This window comes from Scyliorhinus torazame, chromosome 4, assembly GCF_047496885.1.
Source record: "Scyliorhinus torazame isolate Kashiwa2021f chromosome 4, sScyTor2.1, whole genome shotgun sequence".
NCBI lineage: Eukaryota > Metazoa > Chordata > Chondrichthyes > Carcharhiniformes > Scyliorhinidae > Scyliorhinus > Scyliorhinus torazame.
The window spans coordinates 38823694-38842212 of NC_092710.1; the positions used below are offsets into that span (position 1 = coordinate 38823694).

Genomic DNA, 18519 nt, shown 5'->3' on the forward strand with positions numbered 1-18519 from the left:
TTTCAGATTGATCCCTGAAATATTTGCGTTATGCTGAATTATTTTCATTTTTTTGCTGATTTTGAGCTATCAGGCGAGTTGAATTTGAATTCCGACATGATCAGGAATTGAATTTCATTCAGTCCCAATAAAGGATGATTTTTGGATATGTTGCTGCTGTACAGTTAAACCTCATTGTTATGTTCCAATAAATTGCAATACATTTGTATTTAAATACATTTCAGTTTGTTTTCTTAATTCAAAGCCATTCTGCACTCTGTACCCTGGGTTTCTGTGGTCATTAGCACCCGGTTTCCCTGGGTTTCTGTGGCTGTGGCTCATTTTTCTTTCTCACTCCACAGTATATATATTTCCCACTTTCTCTGTCCGCTTTGTCAAAGAGTCAACGGACTCGAAACGTTCGCTCTTTCCTCTCCCAACAGATGCTGCCAGATTTTCCAGCATTTTCTCTTTGGTAGTTATATTTCTGTTCACATGTTAATTCAATTGGTCACAACTTGTCCGAAAGCAGCAATAGTTCCACTGGGGCTCGAACCCAGGACCTGCTGCGTGTAAAGCAGACGTGTTAACCACTACACCATGGAACCAGCTAGCGGCAATTGCACTCCTTATATGACTGGAGTTTGTTCCATCTCTCCGGAACCTTTGTAAAGCGTCTATTTGATGGGAATGGATAAGCAGTGTGCAGCTCAATGGTTAGAGCGTGGTGCTAATCACGCCAATAACGCTAATAACGGGTTCGATCCTCGTACAGGTCAACAAGTGATCGGCTTGCCTCATATGTTTGCAGGCAACCAGCCCAGTGTTACTGGGGCGGCATTATTACTGGCCTGAAGCAGGGCAGGGACCCTTTTATCTGCTTGAATTATCTTGGATAATATCTGCCACTTTTTCATTCTTTTACATTTCATTGCAATATTTCAGGCGACTCTGCTCCAGGCAGCGTTGCAAACAGCCACATTACGATGTCACATCAGCCGACCTTGAAATTGCGGCATTGAATAGATCAGCAGCGCTGTGCAGGAATTACTAACCCTGGCTTAAATGCTGCCACCTTCAACAAACCGATTGCTTAACATGCAGTCGTTTGCTGGCTACGCCAAATACATTTGATGCTTCGAAATGTCTTTTTCAAAAAGCCGCACTACCCATTTATAATGTGGTGCTAATTACACTGATGTGGAGATGCGGGCGTTGGACTGGGGTGAGCACAGTAAGAAGTCTTCCAACACCAGGTTAAAGTACAACAGGTTTGTTCCGATGTCACTAGCTTCCGGAGCGCTGCTCCTTCCTCAGGTAATTACACTGAAACACGTCTGGAACGATCAAAATACCTTAAGGCGAGAAGTATACTTGCTTGCTAATCTATTGAGAGGCGACGCATGATCTCCCGGTTAATGTCCTTAACTTGTAAAACCCCGAACCATTTACCCCAATTTAAAATTCAGCTGGCTCATCATCATTTCGTGCTGAAGCAGCAGCCGTTCATTCGGACTAATGTGAGGACCTGTCCTGCAATTGCAAATAATTTGCATGATGTTGAGATGCTGGCGCTGGATACAGAAAGAGGTGTGACAGCAACATGAAGTGTGACAGCAACAGGTTTATTTGAAATCACAAGCTTTGTCAGCACCGTCCCTTCATCAGTTGAAGTGATGAAGGACCACTTTACCTGATGAAGGGAAAGCGCTGCCAAAGCTCACGATTTCAAATCAACATGTATGACTTTCATATGGTGTTGTGAGGCTTCTTCCTGAATAATCCGCACGCACTTTATTGCGGCACGGTTACATTTCGACTGAATTTTGAATTCACAGGGTCAGCTGCTTTTACTCTTTCAATGAAGAAAGCAGTCCAAAGGCTTTTGCGGACAAGTTCTGGGAATGTGAGCCGTAGCGCATCCCGTGCTAGAATAATAATAATCTTTACTGTCACAAGTAGGCGTACATTAACACTGCCTATGAGTTACTGTGAAATTTCGATCATAAAGATGAATATATGAGAAATCTGATGAGGAGAAAGTTTGCAGATTGGGCGATGCTCCAGGCACAATGTGTTCAACAATGCCGAAGCCAGCGTAAGTGTTGGTGAGAAGTTTGTCAGTTGGAAACGTGCAGAAAGTTCAAGGGGAAAGCAAACCCTTACGGCTTGCTGGCAACCTTATGGGTGGAATTTACAAAAGGCAAATTCGCCCGATCCAGCTTGTTCGCGATCAGTCAGGAAAGAATACTCAATTCTCCATTCACGACTGGACTAAATTTGGGATCGACATGGTCACACGAGGTGATCATCCGTACATGGCCGTTAGCTCAATGGTTGGAGCGTGGTTCCAACACAGCCAAAATTGCGGGGACGATCCTCGTCCGGGTCAACAAAACAACTCCGTCACGAAGTGATCTACTTGCCTCATATGTTTGCAGGCAACCTGCCCAGTGCTACTGTCGCGGCATTGTTACTGACCTGAGGCAACGCAGAGTCCCTTTTATCTGCTTGATTCCTCTTGGATAATATCTGCCACTTTTTCATTATTTTACATTTCTGCGCCAGAAACGTGTCGGTAACATGTTTCCAAAGTTTCCTAGACTACAGCGATGACAATTCACGTCGTTCTGAACAATGTCTTACCTCCAATTCCTGCAATTTTCAGGCAAATCTGCTCCAGGCAACGTTGGCAATAGCCACGCAACATGTCAGACGAGTCCACCATTCAGGACTGGAGTGAATTTGGAAACGGCATGGTCACTCCAGCAAATACTGCATGCATGGCCGGATAGCTCAGATGGTTAGAGCGTGGTGCTAATAACGCCAAGGTCGCGGGTTCGATCCCCGTACTGGTCAACGAAGTAACCACATCGTTGAGTAGTCTCCACTTTTCCGGCAAGCTGGAGCGCCATTTTGACTCCGCTGCGGCGGCGCAGAGTCTCCTTTAACTGCTTCGCGCCTCTTGGACAGTATCTGCCACTTTTTCTGAGAAACTATCGTTCTTTTACATTTCTGTGTCACAAATGAATCCAACGTCTCCTAATCAATAGCGAACTCCAAAGTTCACGTCGCTGTGAACTGTGTTTTACGTCTCCTTCATTGCAATATTTCAGGCGAATCTGCTCCAGGCAGCGTTGCAAACAGCCACGGTACGACTTTAGCCTACCTTGAAATTGCGGCATTGAATAGATCAGCAGCGCTGTGCAGGAATTACTAACCCTCTTGCCAGTAATTTGGCTCAAATGCTGCCACCTTCAACAAACCGATTGCTTAACATGCAGTCGTTTGCTGGCTACGCCAAATACATTTGATGCTTCGAAATGTCTTTTTCAAAAAGCTGCACTACCCATTTATAATGTGGTGCTAATTACACTGATGTGGAAATGCGGGCGTTGGACTCGGGTGAGCACAGTAAGAAGTCTTACAACACCAGGTTAAAGTCCAACAGGTTTGTTCCGATGTCACTAGCTTCCGGAGCGCTGATCCTTCCTCAGGTAATTGCACTGAAACACGCCTGGAACGATCAAAATACCTTGAGGCGAGAAGTATACATGTTTGCTAATCTATTGAGAGGCGACGCATGATCTCCCGGTTAATGTCCTTAATTTATAAATCCCCGAATCATTTACCCCAATTTAAAATTCAGCTGGCTCATCACCATTTCGTGCTGAAGCAGCAGCCGTCCATTCGGACTAATGTGAGCGCCTGTCCTGCAATTGCAAATAATTTGCATGATGTTGAGATGCTGGCGCTGGATACAGAAAGAAGTGTGACAGCAACAAGAAGTGTGACAGCAACACGTTCATTTGAAATCACAAGCTTTGGCATCGCCGTCTCTTTATCAGTTGAAGTGATGAAGGACCACTTTACCTGATGAAGGCACAGCGCTGCCAAAGCTCACGATTTCAAATCAACCTGTTGGACTTTAATATGGTGTTGTGAGACTTCTTAGTGAATAATCCGCACGCACTTTATTGCGGCACGGTTACATTTCGACTGGATTTTGAATTCACAGGGTCAGCTGCGTTTACTCTTTCAATGAAGAAAGCCGTCCAAAGGCTTTTGCAGACAAGTACTGGAAATGTGAGCCGTAGAACATCCCGTGCTAGAATAATACTAATCTTTACTGTCACAAGTAGGCGTACATTAAAACTAGCTATAAGTTACTGTGAAATTTCGATCATAAAGATGAATACATGAGAAATTTGATGAGGGGAAAATTTGCAGATTGGGCGATGCTCGAGGCACAATGTATTCAACAATGCCGAAGCCAGCGTAAGTGTTGGTGAGCAGTTTGTCAGTTGGAAACGTGCAGAAAGTTCAAGGGGAAAGCAAATCCTTGCGGCTTGCTGGCAACCTAAAGGGTGGAATTTACAAAAGGCAAGTTCGCCCGATCCAGCTTGTTCGCGATCAGTCAGGAAAGAATACTCAATTCTCCATTCACGACTTGACTAAATTTGGAATCGACATGGTTACACGAGGTGCTTGTATGGAAATGGGCGGTTAGCTCCATGGTTACAGTGTGGTGCTAATAATGCCAAGGTCGCGGGCTCGATCCTCGTACGTGTCAACAAAACAACTGCGTCACGAAATGATCTGCTTGCCTCATATGTTTGCAGGCAACCAGCCCAGTGTTACTGAGGCGACATTATTACTGACCTGACGCAGCGCAGAGTCGATTTTATCTGCTTGACTCCTCTTGGATAATATCTGCCATTTTATCATTCTTTTACATTTCTGCGCCACAAACGTGTCGGTAACATGTTTCCAAAGTTTCCTAGTCCACACCGGTGACAATTCACGTCGTTCTGAACAATGTCTTACCTCCAATTCCTGCTATTTTCAGGCAAATCTGCTCCAGGCAACGTTGGAAATAGCCACGCAACATGTTAGACGAGCCCACCATTCAGGACTGGAGTGAATTTGGAAACGTCATGGTCACTCCAGCCAAAAATGCATACATGGCCGGTTCGCTCAGATGGTTAGAGCGTGGTGCTAATAACACCAAGGTGAGTAATAATGCCGCCTCAGAAACACTGGGTTGGTTGCCTGCAAACCTATGAGGCAAGCAGATCACTTCGTGACGGAGTTGTTTTGTTGACCCGTACGAGGATCGTCCCCGCAACGTTTGCTTGATTGGAACCACGCTCCAACCATTGAGCGAACGGCCATGTACGGATGATCACCTCGTGTGACCATGTCGATTCCAAATTTAGTCCAGTCGTGAATGGAGAATTGAGTATTCTTTCCTGACTGATCGCGAACAAGCTGGATTGGGCGAATTTGCCTTTTGTAAATTCCACCCTTTAGGTTGCCAGCAAGCCATAAGGATTTGCTTTCCCCTTGAACTTTCTGCACGTTTCCAACTGACAAACTTCTCACCAACACTTACACTGGCTTCGGCATTGTTGAACACATTGTGCCTGGAGCATCGCCTAATCTGCAAACTTCCTCCTCATCAAATTTCTCATGTATTCATCTTTATGATCGAAATTTCACAGTAACCGATTGGCAGTGTTAATGTACGCCTACTTGTGACAGTAAATATTGTTATTATTCTAGCACGTGATGTGCTACGGCTCACATTTCCAGTACTTGTCCGCAAAAGCCTTTGGACGGCTTTCTTCATTGAAAGAGTCAAAGCAGCTGACCCTGTGAATTCAAAATTCAGTCGAAATGTAACAGTGCCGCAATAAAGTGGTGCGGATTATTCAGTAAGAAGTCTCACAGCACCATATTAAAGTCCAACAGGTTGATTTGAAATCGTAAACTTTGGCAGCGCTGTGCCTTCATCAGGTAAAGTGGTCCTTCATCACTTCAACTGATGAAGGGACGGCGCTGCCAAAGCTTGTGATTTCAAATAAACCTGTTGCTGTCACACTTCTTGTTGCTGTCACACTTCTTTCTGTATCCAGCGCCAGCATCGCAACATCATGCAAATTATTTGCAATTGCAGGACAGGCGCTCACATTAGTCCGAATGGACGGCTGCTGCTTCAGCACGAAATGATGATGAGCCAGCTGAATTTTAAATTGGGGTAAATGGTTCGGCGATTTACAAGCTAAGGACATTAACCGGGAGATCATGCGTCGCCTCGCAATAGATTTGCAAACAAGCATACCTCTCGCCTTAAGGTATTTTGATCGTTCCAGACGTGTTTCAGTGTAATTACCTGAGGAAGGAGCAGCGCTCCGGAAGCTAGTGACATCGGAACAAACCTGTTGGACTTTAACCTGGTGTTGGAAGACTTCTTACTGTGATCGCCCCAGTCCAACGCCCGCATCTCCACATCAGTGTAATTAGCACCACATTATAAATGGGTAGTGCAGCTTTTAGAAAAAGACATTTCGAAGCATCAAATGTATTTGGCGTAGCCAGCAAACGACTGCATGTTAAGCAATCGGTTTGTTGAAGGTGGCAGCATTTGAGCCAAATTACTGGCAAGAGGGTTAGTAATTCCTGCACAGCGCTGCTGATCTATTCATTGCCGCAATTTCAAGGTAGGCTGATGTGACATCGTACCGTGGCTGTTTGCAACGCTGCCTGGAGCAGATTAGCCTGAAATATTGCAATGAAGGAGACGTAAAGCACAGTTCAGAGCGACGTGAATTGTCATCTGCAGGAGTTCGCTATTGATTAGGAGACGTTGGACACATTTGTGACACAGAAATGTAAAAGAACGATAGGTTTTCAGAAAAAGAGGCAGATACTGTCCAAGAGGCGCCAAGCAGTTAAAGGGGACTCTGCGCCGCCGCAGCGGAGTCAAAATGCCGCTCCAGCTTGCCGGAAAAGCGGAAATTATTTCACGGTATGGTTATTTCGTTGGCCAGTACGGGGATCGAACCCGCGACCTTTGCGTTATTAACACCACGCTCAAACCATCTGAGCTAACCGACCATGCATGTATTGTCGACTTTGCCTGCTCTCTGCCCTGCTTTCTCGGGTCTTGCTTTACACACTCTCACTTCCTGCCTTTTGTTTCCGTCCCCACTGACTTCCTACATCGGTTCCCATCCCCCTGCCACATTAGTTTAAACCCTCCCCAACTGCACTAGCAAACTAGCAATCATGTCAGAATTCAGATTCAACTCGCCGAAAAGCTCAAAATCAGCAAAAAAAAAAGAAAATAAATCAGCATAACGCAAATATTTCAGGGATCAATCGGAAAGCGATGAACAGAGATTTATCCTTGTAATGACGGTATTATTCACACAAACGAGAATAGATGAAACCTTGAACACCGTGGAATGCAAAGGCGACGGTCGTTGGCTGAAACTGGGATTGGAACAGACAGGGGTTTGAGGGGCAGCAGAGGCACAATGGGCCGATGGGCTTCTTTCCCAGTGGATTAACTCGATGAGTTCAGGCCAGCGTCGATCATAGGGATTTAAAATGATCGCCCGAACAGGGACTTGAACCCTGGACCCTCAGATTAAAAGTCTGATGCTCTACCGACTGAGTTACCCGGGCTGTGAGCAATGTTGCATGTAGTGACCTCATTCCCCCTTCGGTGTTGCTCCTCTCGATCCGTGTTGCCCGTATTTCCTCTTCTTATGCTGTGCCTCTCCTCCAGAAGAAACCGCTGCTTCCTTTGCCCTGCGCCACTCTCTGAATCCGGACAGCATATCAGCAACTCCGCCTCTGGATTCAGGGCGAGTTCAGAGCTGTGCTGCTCTTCGGCGCTTCACTCTGATACTCCGCCCACCGAGTCCCTTTCCTGGAGACTGGTTATTGCCAGTTGGGTTTGGGACAGTCACTTCCTGACTCTCAATGACTCAACATTCTGACTCAAGGCACGCTTGCTTCAAAACTGTTCTTTACAAAAGCGAAACCACCCCTTTGCCTAACAACTTCCGCGCCGTTCCGGCGTTCCCGAACAGGCGCCGGAATGTGTCGACGAGGGGCTTTTCACAGTAACTTAATTGAAGCCCACTCGTGACAATAAGCAATTTTCATTTCATTTTCAATTCATTAAACACTCTTTCATTTTGAGTCTTTTTCGAGAATTGCCTGGCTAAAAGAGCCAGGAGTCCTGAAGTCCAAGGCGGCCTTCAGGACGCGCGACAACGCAGAATCGCCGAGCAGAAACTTATAGCCAAGTTCCCACATGAGTGCGGCCTCAACTGAGACCTGGGATTCATGTCGCATTACATTCATCCCCCACCATTTGGCCTGCGAAATCCTACCAGCTGTCCTGGCTTGACACAATTCACACCTCTTTAATCTGGGGTTACCACATCTCTGGATGTGTAAAGATTTAATCACCTGCTAATGGTCGCATTCCAAGCATTGTCTGGCATCATTGAATCTGTCTATATCTATGTTTCTGGAACATACCTCTTCATTCACCTGAGGAAGGAGCAGTCCCCGAAAGTTAGTGACATCGAAACAAACATGTCGGACTTTAACCTGGTGTTGTAAGACTTCGTACTGTGTTAAAATGAAAGACAAGAATAGAAAAGCAATCTGAACAACATGTTGTTTTATTATCTCTTACCGTCAAAGAGAGTTATCACACCCAGTAAAATATACATTTTGTTGCACACACGCTCCTACTGGCAGAGGTAGTGAGATCTGTAGCCTATCAATACTTTATTGAGTCCTGTGGGCAGCCGCTTTTAATATAATTAAGGAAACCAGAGGAGAAGTGACGGCTGCATTAATGGACTTACCCCTTTATTTGAAACAGCCATTCCGAGTCTACTTGCTTACTAATATTCTTGGCTGCGTGCAGTTGGGATCCGTAACAAGGGAAACTCTTTTTTACTTTCGCTCAGAACTTTTCAACTATTTACAGAATCAAATAACAATTAGGGCGCTAAAAGAAACCATTTGATGTCCTGCCATTCCTGTCTTTCCCATATCCCCGGATTCCTCTCAATTTATAGTCACTGTCAAATTATCCACGAATACCTGTCCACTTATCGAGATATGACTTGTAAAGTCCCCACATTTGTACTAAATAATCCAAATCTTTATGACCATTTGACCAATTTTGATTGCAAGCATGGGATATCGGTGACGATAGCTGGCTAAACATTTACTACACATCGCTGATTGTCCTTGAACTGAATGGTTTGCTCATCCATTTCTGAGGCGATTAAGGAGCCAACCACATCTCTGTCGATTTGGAGTGACATGTTGGCCAGGTCAGGTATGGACGGCAGAGTTCCTTCCTCAAAGGAAGTGATTTTTTAATAAATACATTCCGGTTTGTCAATTGAACTCAAATCCCATTTACAGTGTTGCGATTGGAAGTCGGATCCTCACAGTATGAACCTGGGTCTTTGGATTAGTTGTAGAGCAAGAGACAATACCACTGTGCTCCCACCTTCCCCGTACTGAGCAGACCGGCGTTCAGCAAGCCCTTTCCATGTAGGGAAGAAAATAAGTTCAGAATTATCTCATTGCCACTCGCCAATTACCTGCCCTCTGTTATTTTGATGCTCATCTTTGGACCGGTGAAAAGAAGCAGTGCTGTAAACCCCAACCATTGACACACGAACCTAACAATGGGCAACCATATTCGTAAAGCAGCAACGCCTTTCCACAGCAGAGACACACACCATCAGTTGGAAGGCGATTGATCACAGATATGTTATTAGTTGCCCTCAGAATGACATCAATACGTTCCATGCCACCACCAGACTAACCATGGACTACTCTCCAGAATTGGTTGCCTTCTTGGACACACTAACCTCCATCAAGGACGATGGCCTCAGCACTTCGCTTTACCGCAAGCCCACGGATAACCTCACGATGCTCCACTTCTACAACTTCCACCCGAACCACATCAAAGAAGCTATCCCCTATGGACAAGCCCTCCGTGTACACAGGATCTGCTCAGGCGAGGAGGAACAAAACCGTCATCTACAAACACCGAAAGACGCCCTTGTAAGAATGGGATGTGGCTCTCAACTCATCGATCCACAGTTCCAACGTGCCACAGCAAAAAACCGGAGCGACCTCGTCAGAAGACAAACACGGGACACAACCGACAGAGCACCCTTCGTCGTCCAGTACGTCCCCGGAGCGGAGAAACTACGACATCTTCTTCACAGCCTTCAACACGTCATCGCCGAAGATGAACATTTTGCCAAGGCCATCCCCACAACCCCTTGCCTTCAAACAGCCGCACAACCTCAAACAGACCATTGTTTGAAGCAAACTCCCCAACCTTCAGGAGTACAGCGACCACAACGCCACAGAACCCTGCCATGGCAATCTCTGTAATACCTACCAGATCATCGAAATTGGTACCTCCATTACGAATGAGAACACCATCCATCAAGGTATGCGGTACATACTTTCATGACTCGGCCAATGTCTTCTGCATCATACGGTGTTGGAAATGATGTCCGCAGGCGTGATACATCGGCGAGACCAAGCATACGCTGCGACAACGGACGAACGGACATTAAGCCAGAATTGCAAGGCAGGAATGTTCCTTTCCAATCGTGGAGCATTTCAGCAGTCAAGGACATTCAGCCTCTGATCTTTGGGTGAGCGCTCTCCATGACTTCCTTTAGGATACGTGACAACGCCAAGCAGAAACAGATAGCCGAGTTCTGCTGTGCGCAAGAGTACGGCCCCAACGGGGAGCTTGGAGTCATGTCTCATTCCATTTACCCCCTACTATCTGGCCTGGGCTTCCGAAATCCTACCAACAGCACTGGCTTCAGACAATTCACACCACTTTAACCTGTGATTATGCCTCTCCCCAGACGCACCGTCTGGACCTGTAAAGACTTATTTACCTGCAAAGACTCGCATTCAAAGTATCATCTTGCATCATTGAATTTGTCCATATGTCTGTTTGTGGAACCCACCTTTTCATTCACCTGATGAAGGATCTGCACTCCGAAAGCTAGTGATTCGAAACAAACCTGTTGGACTATAACATGGTGTTGTAAAACTTCTTGCTGTGCCCACACCCAATCCAACGCGGAATTCTCCACACCATAATTTCACAAGAGCTCGTTCCAACAAGAGACTTTTCAAATCTTCGAATATGCTCTGCCATTCGATACCATGGTGGCTGACCTCCACTCTGCCTTAACACCTGCCCATTCTCCATAACCCCGCAACCCATTACCAAATAGAAACATATATCCTCCTTGAATTTATTCAAAGTCCCGGCATGCACTGCACTCTGGGTTAGTGAACCGCTTATCCTAAAACTGACATCTCGTCCTAGAATATCTCACAAGAGGAATCATCCACTCCACTCGACTTCATCAATTCATTTCATCATCTTATATATCTCCGTTAGACCACCTCTCATTCCTCTAATCTCAACAGAGTATAGGCCTCAACTGCTCAATCTTACTTCACAAGACAAACTCCTTATCTCTAGAGTCCAGTGAATCTCCTCTCACCTGCCCCTCTGAAGCAACTACATCCCTCCTCAAATAAGGGATGCCAAAACTTAACACATTTCTCCAAATCCGGTTTCTGCAACGCACTGTACATTTTCCAGTACCACGTCCCTACTTTGTACTCCATCCCATTAGCTATAAGGTCCATAATTCCATTTGCCTCATGATTACCTGCTGTACATACTGTTCTGAGAATCGTGCACGAGCACACCCAGATCCCTCTGCACTGAATCACGTTGAGATTTCTCTCCATTTAGATGGGGCAAGTAGTAATTCCTCAAGGGGAACCGGTCAGTGTTGAATGAAGGAGTCCTGAATAAGGCAGGGGTAACGTGGGTGGGGGATATGGAAGTGAATACTTGCTATCAGTATTGGGGAGAGGGACCAAGAGAAAGCATGAATTAATCAAATCATTATGGGCGAATGTAGAGAGACATGACTGGTTGAATGGCTCATTCTGGAGCCGGTGCTGACATGATGGTCCGCATGACATTCCCCTAAGCTGTAAATTTTCTGATTCTATGGTTCAGAATTTATCACCCCCACCCCCTCTCCCCCTGGGCTGGGTGGCGGTTGAGGGCGGAAAACGTTGCAGACTATACAATAGTGGTAGGTCTGGATAGATTTCCAGAGATTGAGAGACAATAAGCGCCTGGGCATGTTCAACCGATATTGAGGGTTGTCGGGATTTGAGGATGTTACCTCGGTGGGTGCAGTTTCAGTGACTGAAAATGGTAGCATGATAGGGGGTTAAAGGGATTGAAGGTATTTCCTGATAAATGACGTTTGTATTGTTGGGAAAGTTTTGAAGGATAAATGGGAAAGCCAGACTATTGAGGTTTTTGGAAGCATAGACAAAACTGTTAACTCTTGCTCTGCTGGATCGGGGTCTATCGGAGATCCGTAAATGGAGGAGATGATACCTGATTGAAACTTGGCACTACAGATGGCTCAGGACCAATTGGATTATACGTTAAAGAGTGCATAACCTTTCTGTCCATGGGATTTGTGAGCGGCTTAATACATTCATTGGAGGAAGCATTATCAGACTCTCCATGTTTCTTTCACCTCCTCCAACCAAATAGTTTTACACGCATTAAGGCACATCCGGGGAATGACCCACGGCAATGATCAACAAGAACCTTTTCGCTTTCTGCTCCCACCAATCGAAATCTGAATCCTCTTCCTGCACAATGTTTGCTCCCTGCCAATTTCTAAGACAAACGTGAGGAATACAGGCACATGGACTGGTTTAAGGGCTGTTTTATTAATTGATCCAGTGTGACAAATTATATGCTTATTCACAAAACTCGAAAAACACGTTCAAATGTCATTGCCCAAAGTCCAATGACATTCATGTTTTCTACATAGATTACGTTGCAATCTGAGTTGTTCTTGCACCAAAATGGAACATAAGAAATATCAAACTGTTCATTACAGGTCATGCAATGACACCTAATTTGCCCACATAGATCGTGCTTCAATATAATTGTGATACATATGATTAAATGCGACAATTCAATGTGAGCCATACGGTTAGAGAGAGTGTACACGATTCCCGTCACAAGGTGTATTTTGGGTTCAATGTCGGAGCAAGCCAGGCTTCCAATTGTGACTCTGCGGCCATGCTTTAGAACCACCCTAAGCACACTGTCCTTGGGTCTGGAATGTGCCACTTTGTAGCACTTGGTCGGGAACAACAATCAGCACCGGAAGGCCAAGACACATAAGGAACCCATTTACCCCAACATCTTTTCACTGGCAGAGGAGGTTCTACTCAGCCTACTTCCACGGTTCCAGCTCTTGGTATGCAGGACGACAAGTCTACCTGAACATGCGAAGCATAATTCTTCCTCTTCCACCATTTCAGACAGTGCACCCCAGAAATCCACCGTCCTCCGGCTTTAAATGTTTGATGTTCTCGATGCTATGGGCGTGCGCAAACGCGCTGCGTTGTGGGGATATGATAAATTACTCTGGTTTGGCGGCCGTGATGTGCTGGACGTGACGAGCGGCCGCATGGGATTATTTTGTTAGTCTCTGGCATTTCCGTAAAATGCTATGTTCACGAAGCGTGGTGCGTGAGCTTGAGGTGATGTATTATAGTCTAGTGAAGGATGTCCCTGAAACAATATGGAGGTCTGCGTGTTGGAATGGTGGTGTTTAATAGAACAATCTCATTACCGGGAGGATATAGCTTGCGATTTTGAATAGAAAATGGCAGCGATTGAAATGATCCAATCGTTGTTGCTTTCCAAGACAAATTTTGAGATAAATCGATTATGTCACAAAACAGACTCGATATGATTAACCCTCATTTGGCTGTTTTCGTTAGAGAGAAGAAGATTAAGAGGTGACTTAATTGAGGCACACAAGATGATCAGAGGATTGGATAGGGTGGACAGTGAGAGCCTTTTTCCTCGGATGGTGATGTCTAGCACGAGGGGACATAGCTTTAAATTGATGGGAGATAGATATAAGACAGATGTCAGAGGTAGATTCTTTACTCAGGGAGTAGTAAGGGCGTGGAATGCCCTGCCTGCAACAGTAGTGGACTCACCAACACTAAGGGCATTCAAATGGTCATTGGATAGACATATGGACGATAAGGGAATAGTGTAGATGGGCTTTAGAGTGGTTTCACAGGTCGGCGCAACATCGAGGGCCGAAGGGCCTACACTGCGCTGTAATGTTCTATGATGTCATTTCGGTTTCTCCAAACAGAAAATAAATGTTGCAACATTCTACTCCCCCCGCGGGATTCCACGGTGTATAAATGATCCGACCTGGGAAAGTACATAATCAGTGTTCAACACAGACATTTTCTCTGGTACAAAGGGATAGATCATTTCATGCAGAAAATGCATTTTCCGACCGACACAATTCTGAAAATATACAACATTACCCTTGCCGCTATCGGTGTTCCTGGTAAGTGTTTGTACCCGAGCAGACGTGTGTGCGAGCGGCCCCCGTGCTTTACTCGGTGCATTATAACGTCGCATACTGACAGTTATGGAGAGGGTGGGGCTTTGGTATACATTTTGTTGATCCGATTTAAAGTTGACTTTTTGCAACATTGCGAATAATAATAATCTTTATTGTCACAAGTTTTTACACTGCAATGAAGTTACTGTGAAAAGCCCCGAGTCGCCACATTCTGTCCCCTCTTTTGGCACACCGAGGGGAAATGTCCAATTCACATAACAGCCCGTCTTTCGGGACTTGTGGGAGGAAACCGGAGTGCCCGAAACAAAACCACGCAGACACAGGGAGAACGTGCAGACCCCACACAGACAGTGACCCAAGCTGGGACTCGAACATGGAACCCTGGTGCTGTGAATCAACTGTGCTACCCACTGTGCTACGGTGCACCCATGAATCTAGAGGTTCCTTGAGGTATCAAGTTGTATTGACTTTCCCAGAAAACTGCCTGCTGGTGACATGGAGACCAACGCAGAAAACGGAGGCAATGTATTTCTGGATGTGGCTGTCACAGTGGAATTGTCCCGAGTGTTGGGAGCTCACTGGAGGGGGATATCTGATCGCAGTGGTAAGGTACTTGGGGTATGTGTCAGCGTAGGAACAAATCGGGTGCGAGTTACTAATTGGAATGGAAATAAAGAAGGTCCAGTTTTGATTTTTCGCCTGAATTTTCTTTCATTAGAAGAAACTGCTTCCGTGTTTTACGAATGTAATTCATTTCGAAGGGGAATCATTTTGCTGAAGGTTGGTGATAAGTGCATCAATCGAAATATGTTTTTGTTTTATCTCGTGTTGTATGGCACTGGCAGGAACGGATATTTGCTATTTATTGACAACCAAAGAGGAGAACAGCACAGTTTCATTGATTAATTTATTAAATCGACATTTAACTGTCTTCATGTAAATTAATCCCCTTCACAAATCACTGTCATGAAATTCTGTTTCTCCTAAGTGCTGAATTCTATTTCCTAACCTTAACATCGGTTAAATATGAAGATTCCACCTGAAATGTTACTTCTTAGTCGGTTAATTCAGCAAAATCACGAGGTGTTGCTGTTGCACGTGTGTTCTGATTCTTACAGGGAATTCTGCATATCTGGTTTTCTACTTCTTATCCCGCCTGTCCTGCTCCAGCAGGAATTTTGCTGGGGCTGGGCGTCTAGTTTGAATCACCCACCCCTGGCGCCTTTGTGGTAAGTCTGAGTAAAACGGGCAAATCTGGCCTGTCACACATAAAAGTGGGAAACAAATGAAATTAGTCACTTCCAGCCTCACGAGGTAATTACTTTCCAATCCGAATTCAAGCAGAGGATGCCTTCCCATGATTCCGATTGGAATCCTTTAATCGTGGAAGTGGGACTGGAGGTGGGTATGGTTTGGGTTGAGATTATTAAAACTGTACTGTATGGTGTGGCTGCAACCAGCCACCATTATTGCTAAAACCCTGATCTAATGTTTGCGTCAGATACTTTGAATATTTGGTGAATCATTGCTCTCTTTATTGTCTTCTCTCTTTTGCTCGCTGTCTCCCAACAAGTTAACCTAGTGGCGATTATGATCCTATCCCGGGGAAAGTGTGGCCTCTCGACCTGCACCACTCGCTACATGATGGCAATGGCAATGGGGGATCTAGCGTTCATTATCACTGATATCATTTTGTGGAAGATTGTTAATTATTATTATCCATGGGCTTTCTTGTACATTACGCATGTGTGCAGAGTTATGAATGTCCTGCGTCTTGCAGCTACAGACTGTTCTGTCTGGTTCACTGTCACTTTTACCTTTGACCGATTCGTGGCAATCTGTTGCCAGAAGCTGAAAACAAAATATTGCACTGAAAAAATGGCGTCTGTGATTCTCGCAACAACTTGCACTCTGCTTTGTTTGAAAAACATCCCCTTCTACTTTCCACTTGAATCTCTAGTGATAATCAACAATGTGCCGTGGTTCTGTTATGTCAAGACAAGCTACTATACTGAGCCTGCATGGGCAGGATATGACTGTTTTAGTGCGGTATTAACCCCATTGCTCGCATTCGTTGTAATTCTGTTCTTCAACGCCCTGACAGTCAGACACATTTTAGTGGCAAGTCGAGTCCGTAAACCACTAAGGGGTCAGAGCAAGAGAGAGAATTACAGTGACCCAGAGATGGAGAGCAGAAAGAAATCTGTGATTTTACTCTTTAGCATATCCGGCAGCTTTATACTTCTATGGTTGGTGTATGTTTTTCATTTCTTATACAATCGTATTGCGGGCAAAAATAGCAGGGATTATAGCAACTCGGAATTTATATTCAGGGAAGTCGGAGAAACCCTGCAACATTTAAGTTGCTGCACAAACACATTTATTTATGGGGCCACTCAGTCCAGTTTCAGAAAACAGCTCAAGAGCACAGTAATCTATCCGGTTACAGCAATTATTCAATTTATAACTAAACGAATCAACTGAACGCAGCCCAGTAATGTGCACCAGTGCTTCCAACACATGCGATTTATATGCATTCTCAGACTCCCACACATGACAAAGAGCAGTGAATATTTATCTGGAAAGAATTCACTGCTGAAGCAGCCATCCTAATCGTGACAGCGCCAAATACCAAATGCCTCTTGCAGGGTTGGATAGGTAACCGCATCCACGATATTGCCTTTGTTTGGCTCGAAGGTTCAACCAACACCCTGAAGTGCTGGTGTACATTCTGCCCACAGTCAAGCAGCTGTTCGATCTGGAACTGCTCATCCTTCTTTCCAAACTGGTCGATAGAGTCTTTGATCCCAATTTCAGGATTTTCTTTCTTCCAGTTACGGGATATGAGCGTCGCTGGTTCGGCCAGCATTTATTGTCCATCCCTCGCTGCCCATCAGAAGGTGGTGGTGACTTGCCTGCGGGAAAAGTGAATCGTAATTTCTGGAGTATCGAATGTTTCAATCCTCCCAGTCGGATTCCCATCCTTTCGCATCACAATGACGGCAATGATTTAGATTAAAATTTCAGATTGCACTCGAGAACAAATACATTTTGCAACGCTTTCAACACAGACGTAAACCTGTCTAAGCTTGAACACATTCAAACTTCGCTGCCTTGTCCAAAGCCCTACCCCTGCTCAGTCACCTCACTCTCTTTCACGCTGCTCGCCATTGGATCTCAGCAACGCCACACAATGACCTTCAAACGTCCATCCTTTTCATTTTTTTGCATCATCCATGGATTTATTCCTCCATCTCACTGTGTCAGTAGGTCTAGATTTCCCCCCCCCCCCAAAACCACAGTGATACTTTCTGACCGCCTTTCAGACATTCCTTAAAATATCTCAGCCATACCTTGCATTTGACGACATCTCCTTTATGTCCAGTTCGGCAATGTTGCTGTTGTAATTCTCTGTGAAGTTTTCAGGATGGAATCATTAGGTTCAGTCCATTATTAAAATAGAAATTGTTTCCTGTGTCCTCCCCGCATTGCCCCTCTTGCTGTCGACATGCCTCTCTCAGACTCTCTTTCTCGACCTTACATTTTTTCCAAAAACTAACGGAAACCTAACAGTAACTCGAACGCAAACGGCAAAAACTGTAACTACCAAACCGGACAAGGAACAAAACCTGAGCTCAAGCCGTAACTCCAAGACGAATATCAGCAATATAGTCATCCCGAATGAAAAACAATGCTGAAGTGAACGCCTTGCAATTATCCGAACTGTGGCTGAAAATGTATTGCGAATGATAGCTGGACGTTGAACTATCACGGTAATCCTAAAGCTGCATGGCAACTGAAATCCCAATAATATCATTGGCCCTAACCCCACTTGCAACAGAAACTCAAACTGTGACTTACGTTTTAACGTGAAACATGACGGTCCCACGAAATGTAAAATAACTACAAGTCTAAACCAAACTCTAATCCTTCATTTAAAAAAACAATGATTGCACTAAATTAAGCCGCACCCTTAACCCTTAACCCTCAATTTAAATTCAAATGCAACATAATCCTGAATGCCAATTTGCAATATGACCTCAGTTGAAATGAATGTGCCCACTTGTCGCAAGGCAATAGGAACCTTAATCTGAATGCCTGCATTTTGTCCACTGAAAAGTTTTCGCCTATCGCACGCTGCTGACCCCAGACTGCACGTTACCTCAGCTTCCCGGGAAATTGTGGTTTTAAACGCATGCTAACACTGCACCTT

General features: G+C 45.0%; 4 non-coding genes across 4 annotated transcripts; 1 reads left to right on the forward strand and 3 right to left on the reverse strand.

The window, feature by feature from the left end:
* Positions 1–514: 514 nt before the first annotated feature.
* On the reverse strand, positions 515–587 carry trnav-uac (transfer RNA valine (anticodon UAC)). The gene has a single exon. It is a non-coding gene; the product is annotated as a tRNA-Val (tRNA).
* A 2177-nt stretch (positions 588–2764) lies between these two features.
* Positions 2765–2838, forward strand: trnai-aau (transfer RNA isoleucine (anticodon AAU)). Its single transcript has one exon. It is a non-coding gene; the product is annotated as a tRNA-Ile (tRNA).
* Positions 2839–6805: 3967 nt separating this feature from the next.
* Positions 6806–6879, reverse strand: trnai-aau (transfer RNA isoleucine (anticodon AAU)). The gene has a single exon. It is a non-coding gene; the product is annotated as a tRNA-Ile (tRNA).
* Positions 6880–7379: 500 nt separating this feature from the next.
* On the reverse strand, positions 7380–7452 carry trnak-uuu (transfer RNA lysine (anticodon UUU)). Its single transcript has one exon. It is a non-coding gene; the product is annotated as a tRNA-Lys (tRNA).
* Positions 7453–18519: the final 11067 nt, after the last annotated feature.